Consider the following 8,622-nt stretch of genomic DNA (forward strand, 5'->3'; position numbering starts at 1 on the left):
TTCATTATTAAAAGAATGTTAAGATGTCCAGAATCAGCTGCAGCTTGTTTTTGTTTTAATCTGCGCAAAGAATAATTAACATTCTTATCTAATATTTTAATTCTTATAATTCTACATAATTATTACTCAGATTTTTATAAACATCCTTTGGACCATGCAAAGCATTTTAGCTGTTTCTCTATAAGATCTATTTTCTATTTCCAGTTATTACATTTTTCCAAACTGCTATGAGAGCAACTTTGAACACAACGATCATTTTAATTTGATATTTGTTCAAATCATCTTTCCATTCTCTTACTTTGATTCACTTGCTCCTTGCCTTTCTCCTTATTTCTAAATCACCACATATGCCTACTTACCAAACCTACTACTCAGTTTGTTAATTCCTGCAAACCATGAGCTAGTAGTTTTCATCATTATTTTTCTTTCTATGAAACTTTAACTGTTTAAAGTTTCCTCATCCTTTTCCTTCTTAAAAAAACTTTCATATTCCCCTTTCTTGTGTTTCACATTCCTGTCTGTTACTTGTTTTCCTTTATGACTTTTGTTCCAGTTTTCAGTTATTTTTTTATTTATTATATTCATCTACTTATTCCTGTATTCATTTATTTAGTTAGTGTTTCATTTAGTCATCTATTTATTTGCCAACACACTGTTATCACAATCTTCTGTTTCCTTAATTTCTTGGCTCTTTCTTTAGTTTTTAATTATATTCTGTAGTTCTAGTTCTATTTTAGTATTTAATTAACCTTTTAACCTGTACTTTACGATCCATTTATTCAGATATTTTCTATTTTATCAGGGTCCTGCCCTTCAACACACTCCCAATATTTTCACTGCTGTTAATCTTTTGATTTACATTTACTGTTGAAATATAAAGCAGTAATTCGTTCAATGGTTGCTATGCCGCCATCTGCTGTGTATTCTCCAGTACTGCAGTTATTTTGCTACCATTCCGGACAATTTAAATGAATTCATTTATAAAAGAAATTAAACGAACACATATTGAAACACTTCTCTCCACTTCCTGCTATTTCTACCCATTTTAAACAATTTAGACCAGTTTGTCAACACCTAGGCTGATCTAAAAACTGGTTTCTTTTTTATAGTGGGTAACAATTAAAAATACCAATTGTGGTAATCCTTTGTTGGACTCTTACGAGTGGAGGATTCTTGCCTCTGCATCCTCAATTGGTTTGCTCCTTCCAAACCCGCTACTTTAAATGAGATAAAATACCTAAAGGTGTTTATACCTCCAATCACACTTCAGTTACGGAGCGGAAGCGTCTTCACGCAGGACTCCGCCGCCCTGTTTTTTTTTACGGAATGAAACTTTTAAGACGGATTTAAGCGGCTGCTCGCTGGACTCCGCCATCCAATTATCACCACAACAGCATAAAGTTAAAGCCGTTTAGTTTCCGCTGTTAGAGCCCAGGATTCACAGCGTTTCTTACACAGGATTTCTTTTAACGCGAACGCCATCAACTCATTCACGCTTTTCTTTTAAAAGAGAATTTACTCTCAGTTGTCTCTCCCCTTCCACGGAGTCCCGTCAAGCGTCAGATTCCAGCTGGTAAACCAAATACCAGTCCCGGAAAAGGATCTAAACTCATTCTGAAGAGTTTAGCCGTGCGCACGGTCCTTCTGGATTCGGTTTCACCCGCTGGATTCCTTCAGTATCTTGGGATCCGGCTTCGAAGGACCAAATTAATGTCAGGTTCATCTACCTAAGCATTCTCAAACTGAAAAAGAAGAGAGAGACAAGTGAGTTTTAGATTTACTAGCAAGGAGAACGGACAGCAGCGTGCTTTAGTTACAATCTACCCGCTCTAAAACAGCTCCTCCCAGAGACTTTCTTTTTATTTCCTTAGGGCGGTCCTAGTTACAGAGCCTATTCAGGGGTCTCAAACTCCAGTTCTCGAGGGCCGCAGTCCTGCAACTTTTAGATGTGCCTCTGCTGCACCTCACCTGAACAGAATAATTAGGTCATTAAGGCTCTGGAGAACTGATCTACACAAGGAGGAGGTCATTAAGTCATTTCAATCCAGTGTTTTGTACCTGTGGCACATCTAAAAACTGCAGGACTGCGGCCCTCGAGGCCTGGAGTTTGAGACCCCTGGATTTGGTTATCTTGAGTTAATCACATAGCAGCTGCTTCTTCTGTTCTCTTGAGTCACAGGTGTGTTGCACCTGCAAGCTGCTGGAATGTAGAATGCAAAATTCAGAGTTCTTGTTTATTTCCTTCTGTATAAACGATGCAGGAACTGATGAACCAACAGAACAAGGAGTTGTCTTGTGCATCCATGTCTCATGTACAGTTCCTCTGTTTCTGGTTCATAAACTTCGACCCTTAATCATCCGTCAGTCATCACTCTTGCTGCAGACCATCTGGTGTCAGCTTCCAGTTTGACCCGTTTAGATGTCTTCCTGCAAGCATCTCTCACTAGGCACAAATTCCAAAAGCAAACAAGAGTATTTATATTTGTAATTAATTTAAACGCATCACTATCCCACAAACATCCTGTTTCCAACAACCCAAAATATCATTTACTGTTAAAAAAAAGCCCAGGGTGGCACCCAATACGCCACCGTTGAATCGTACAAATGCATAAAAATTCTCCCTACTTTCTGACATACTGAAAGTTCCTCTTCCTGGATATTTTCCCTGACTGGTTCTTCCCTTTGCTGGACATCTTTGCTTTTTTCTGCCAGCCTGGATCTGATCCTGTCATTTTTAATCTTCAGAGATACAATCTGTTTATTTAACTCTTCATTTTCTGTCTCTAGCCACTCGAGTTTTTCTGTTTTTGCTCTTAATTTGTCTGCTGCAATGTTTCTCTGTTTTTTCCGGTCCTCTTCCAGTTTAAGTGTTATTCTTAATTTGGCTTCATTATCACATCTTAGCTGGTGTATAGTTGCATTTTCTTCCTCCAGGTCCAGATTAATTTTTCTGATTTGTTTTTTGTAATGTGCATTTGAATTTACAAGTAAGCTATTTTCCTTATGCCAGTCGTGTGTCTTGTCCGTTCTGTTTAGTCGCTCCAGTTTAATCTTCAGACTTTCTACGGTTTTCTGAAGCTCTTGGTTCTCCTCCTGCAGCTTGCTGCGGTTCTTCTGTAAAGTGTTAATTTTTGCCAACAAAAAATGTTCTTCTTCCATCTTTGCTCTCTGGTTCAAACTGCAAATGAATTTCTCTGTGGAATCTGGGAATACAAAGGCAGCCGCCAGTGATGTCATAGACAGGATGAGTGACATCACTGTGACATCAAAGCCACAAGAAGTCTGTTGGGTGTGGGGGAGGGGAGATGTTTTTTTTTAAAACTTTATTCACAGACACACTGTACAACGACAGAGTGAAACATTTGTTCTGCCTCCAGAAAAAAACAAATACAGATAAATATATTCAAGATGAAGAAAAAGCTACGGGGCTTCGGTTCCCAACTGTTCATTCAAAGCAGTACAGAGTTCAATTGTTTTAATAGCTATTTTCTGTCTTTGATAGTCTGGATATAAAACTTAAGTTCATTGTAAAATGCAGCAAAGCATGGCTTCCCCTACCTGGAACAATGAATATGATATTTAAATAGTGACAATAAAGGATTTATGAGAAACTCTGAACTGTTGAGCTCTTTGCACCTCAGCTTCCGCGTTCGGGGCAAAGCGGCTCAATCTTTTCCGATCTATTGAAAAAGGCTCTTTGCACTGGGCGTCTGCAGGGCTTGTCCAAGGTAACAATTAATGATGTACATCGATCCGAAGCCCCGACAATAAGCTGGAGAAAGGTTTTAACATGTTCGCCTCGTTATACACAGATACGAAGGTGAGTTTTACTTTCTTTAAACTTTGTGGCTAACATTAGCTTTAGCTTATGCTAGACATTTGTCTTGTAAAAATGTGCTATTTAAGTATCTAAACATTTTTCATCCATTCTAACGGACAATGTTTTACCTTTTTTCAAGTATATTACCTGCGTTTATTGTCGTTAGTGTCAGAGACCAAGTAACGGTCTAGGGTACTATAATGTCCCCTCCAGTTCTCCCCAGTTCCTACGCCTACGGCTCTGACTGTATTCCTGGACCTGTGCTTCTGTCTGCTCTGTCCTCTCAACCCTCAGCCGATCACAGTACAGTCACAACGCTCATACTGCTGTTCCTTCCTGTTGAAAGGGAGTTGTTCTCCACCACAGTCGCCCCGTGCTTTAGATGTAGAAATTGTTGGTAAATCAACAATCAGATGGGCTTAATTTATATCCAGTAATCAGTTTATAACAGTGATGAACTAAAATTGTGACTGGATCTTAATCTAAGTATTTTTTGTTCAAATGAATTGAATTGATTTAAACTGAATTTAAACCAAACCAGACAAAAACTGGTTTGGATGAATTTGACCTGGTTGAATTATAAAGTGGACTAAGCTGACAGCAGTGCAGGTAGATGGCTTTGCTGACTTTATATTTGATAAAAACAAAGTGGACATGAACAGCAGATGGCATTGCTGTCCAAATCCTCTCTGACTGTGGAATAAACGTCCCACTGGACTTCAAGCACGGTCGATTCTGTGCCTCCACACTTTTCCTTTAGGTTCTGGGACCTTAATTCCCAAATTAAAGTCAAAATGTATTTTCATCTATAAAGACAACTGGGCAGTGTTGTATAAAGCACTGAAATCTCAGAGTCAAGTAAAAGTATAGGTACCTCTCCAAAATATGACTTTGGTAAAAGTCCAAGTCACTGACTGAAATGTTACTTGAGTAAAAGTCTTAAAGTATCTGAAACTTCTTGTACTTAAGTATGGAAATTACTGTAAAAATGGATGTACTCAAGTAATGTAATGAAAAGTACAAGTAAAAAGTAAAACAAGGCAAATGCAGTTTGAATGACATTTTTTATATTTTGGTAAACTTGTCAAATACACTTAAAATAATGTACCCAACCAAGTGCAGGCAAAATTAAACCTGCTAATAGATATACCTGCAGGCATCATTTAGTTAAGAAAATTAGGTGCTTTACCTATAGCACAAGGTTAACTTAACCTGCTTTACAACTGGACCAGCTTCTTAGTAAACCCTCCAGGACAGAAAATACAAAGTTTTTCTAAGCCTTAAGTTTTCCCTTCAAGTAAGGTCAGTGCTGAAAATGAGAAAAATAAATAGTCCAGAAAATGCGGCCAACATGAAGAAAAAGATCTGTTACGATTACTCTACTTCACAAATCAGTGAATCAGTCAATGCTACAGTCAGTAGGTGGTGCACACAACTGGTCATTATGCAAAAGAAAAAAAGAATTGGGAGGGAAATGCAGCTTATTGTCATCTCTGCAAACCTGGTTTTGAACTTGCATGCCTTTTCTATATTCGTTAAATTTAGTCTAAATTGCTATCGCTATGGCTTCTGTCCCCCCTTGAACAGAGGAGTCTAGGTAGCCTGCTACAGTCAACATTAGGCCTCAGCTAAATACACCACGTATGGAACTGAAACAATGCCAAACAAAGTTCATTTATGGTCAAGATTTCACAATACAGTAGTGCCTAGTGACCAAGCTATAGTTACTGAAACAGGAGGATTATAACCATTTCATAAGACGTTACCTCGATGGTAGGGTGACCAGACGTCCTCTTTATCCCGGACATGTCCTACTTTTCAGACCTAAAAATTGTCGGGGATTTTGGTCAACTGCCTCAAAACACATTACATAGCTTACAGTGCATTGTGATTACATTGCCACTCCGTTCCACTACTCCATTCCAGGTTCCTTTGTATGGCAAATTAATCACGCCCTTCTCCCCAATCACGTTGCATTATGTGTGCGAGTGTGTGTAGGAAAAGTAAAGACAACACCCCCCCTATCCCTCCCTCTCATCAAAGCCTAAATTGAGGTATTCAGCTGGATAATGTTCAGGTTGGCACCTTAACACTTGCTGGTCAACCTCTCTGGATGTCCACTCAAGGCATCACAACACCAAATTATTATTTTCTTTGCAGTTGTGAAACGTTTAAAACGTCCCATATTATTTCATTACTCATAAATCATTTGCTTACTTAAACAAGCCACTCTAAAGAGAAAACTGTTCTCTGAATTTAGAAAACTAAAACTACATCAAAATCTTGCCTTATGCGATGATCATGACTTCTCTACTGTCAGACAGACCACAAAACAATCCTCACTCCCTCCTTGCATGAACTTCCTCTCACCTACTTTTCTTCCCAGCTTTTAGATAATTCATTATTTTTCATTTTGTTTACTAAATCATTCATTTATTTATCTATACTCTGTATCTTCAACGTCTTCTTTTTATTTTCTTTCTGTATTTGGTTGCTTAAGAGGAAAGGAGATGGGGCTTTTTCTGTTGTTGCTCCTCTTCTATGGAACAATCTACTTTTCCAAATTAGATCTGCCCACAGCCTGGATCATTTTAAATCGCTTAATTCTTAAAACTCGTTTTTATTCCTTGGCATTTAATTGAACTAGTGTTTTGATACTCTGTTTTTATTCATTTGTGTTATTGTCATTCTTGTGCAGTTTTATGCCTGTTTTTAAAGTGCTATATAAATAAATTTGACATTGCTTTTTTCTTATAACTCATACCTGAGCTCCTCCCTGCTCTGCTGCCTGATCTGCTTCACTCTTCTTGCTCTCCTGTTTTATCCTAACTTTTCTGATTGCCTTCTTCTCTCTTTTTAGCTCCTCCATCCACTTTTCTAACTCACCCATTCCTTCACTACTCATATTTTTTTGATTTGATTTTTGTTTTCTGTCGTACTTCATCCTATAACTCAGTCAGTTTTTTTGAGTGTTTAATTGGCCCTGAAAGTTATATTTTTCTATCAATTTATTTAAATTCTTTACTGAGTTAGGGTTTTGTCTTTCCATAAACTTCCAGTCCTTACACTGGAGTTTATTTTTCGGTGTTAATTTGCTATTCCATTTTCCCATTTTGAGCAATTTAGTCAATTTCGTTCCAGTCTTAAAAACACACAGGGTGGACTCTAAAAGACTGGATCAATTCTTAGCAGGATGGTGATCAATCCCCTGTTGTGGTAATTCTCTCTTCAACCTTTTCAGGTGGGAAATTCTTGCCTACATGCATCCACCAGAGGTTCACCGTTTGCACTCCTGCCGTTTGGTATGAGGACAAATACCTAGTGGTATTTAAATTCCTCCAAGTACTCTCACACTCACACACACATTTGGTATTACGGGTTTTTCAGTTTACGCGGACTCCGCCGTCCTTCTGTTACCTATCAGTGCCTAGGATTCATGGGGTTTTACACCCCAAAGACCCTCAATCGTTCGCTCACTTTTTAATTTAAACGCTACTCACTTGTCCCCCCTTCACGGACGTCCCGTCAGCCGCTGGTTTCCAGCAGGTGGGTCGGAGACACAGTCCTGGAAAAGATGTGAGACTCCTAGGGGCCTGCCGTGGCCACGGTCTTCTGATGTCCGTCTCTCCCGCTGGAAACCGCAGGTGTATCGGACTCCGGCTTCGAAGGAGCAATTTATCCATCCATCCATCTTCTTCCGCTTACCCGGGGTCGGGTCGCGGGGGTAGCAGCTTCAGAAGGGAGGCCCAGACTTCCCTCTCCCCGGCCACTTCTTCCAGCTCCTCCGGGGGAATCCCGAGGCGTTCCCAGGCCAGCTGAGAGACATAGTCCCTCCAGCGTGTCCTGGGTCTTCTCCGGGGCCTCCTCCCGGTGGGACGTGCCCGGAGCACCTCACCAGGGAGGCGTCCAGGAGGCATCCTGACCAGATGCCCTAGCCACCTCAACTGGCTCCTCTCGATGTGAAGGAGCAGCGGCTCTACTCTGAGTCCCTCCTGGATGACTGGGCTTCTCACCCTATCTCTAAGGGAGAGCCCAGACACCCTACGGAGAAAACCCATTTCTGCCGCTTGTATCCGCGATCTCGTTCTTTCGGTCACGACCCAAAGCTCATGACCATAGATGAGGGTGGGAACGTAGATCGACCGGTAAATCGAGAGCTTCGCTTTTTTGCTCAGCTCTCTCTTCACCACGACGGACCGGTACAGCGCCCGCTTGACAGCAGACGCTGCGCCAATCCGCCTGTCGACCTCCCGCTCCCTTCTTCCCCCATTCGTGAACAAGATCCCGAGATATTTGAACTCCTCCACTTGGGGCAGGACAAACCCCCTGACCCGGAGAAGGCACTCTACCCTTTTCCGGCTCAAAAAAATGGCCTCGGATTTGGAGGCACTGATCCTCATCCCGGCCGCTTCACACTCGGCTGCGAACCGCTCCAGCGAGAGCTGCAGATCACGGCCTGATGAAGCCAAAAGGATCACATCGTCCGCAAAAAGCAGAGATGAGATCCTAAGGCCACCAAATCGGATCCCCTCAACACCTTGGCTGCGCCTAGAAATTCTGTCCATGAAAGTGATGAACAGAATCGGTGACAAAGCTCAGCCCTGGCAGAGTCCAACTCTCACCGGAAACGAGCCCGACTTACTGCCGGCAATGCGGACCAGACTCTGACATCGGTCATACAGGGACCTGACAGCCCGTATCAAAGGGCCCGGTACCCCATACTCCCGGAGAACCCCCCACAGGGCTCCCCGAGGGACACGGTCGAACGCCTTCTCCAAGTCCACAAAACACATGTAGACTAG

The sequence above is a fragment of the Xiphophorus maculatus genome, chromosome 14, assembly GCF_002775205.1.
Source record: "Xiphophorus maculatus strain JP 163 A chromosome 14, X_maculatus-5.0-male, whole genome shotgun sequence".
Classification (NCBI taxonomy): Eukaryota; Metazoa; Chordata; class Actinopteri; order Cyprinodontiformes; family Poeciliidae; genus Xiphophorus; species Xiphophorus maculatus.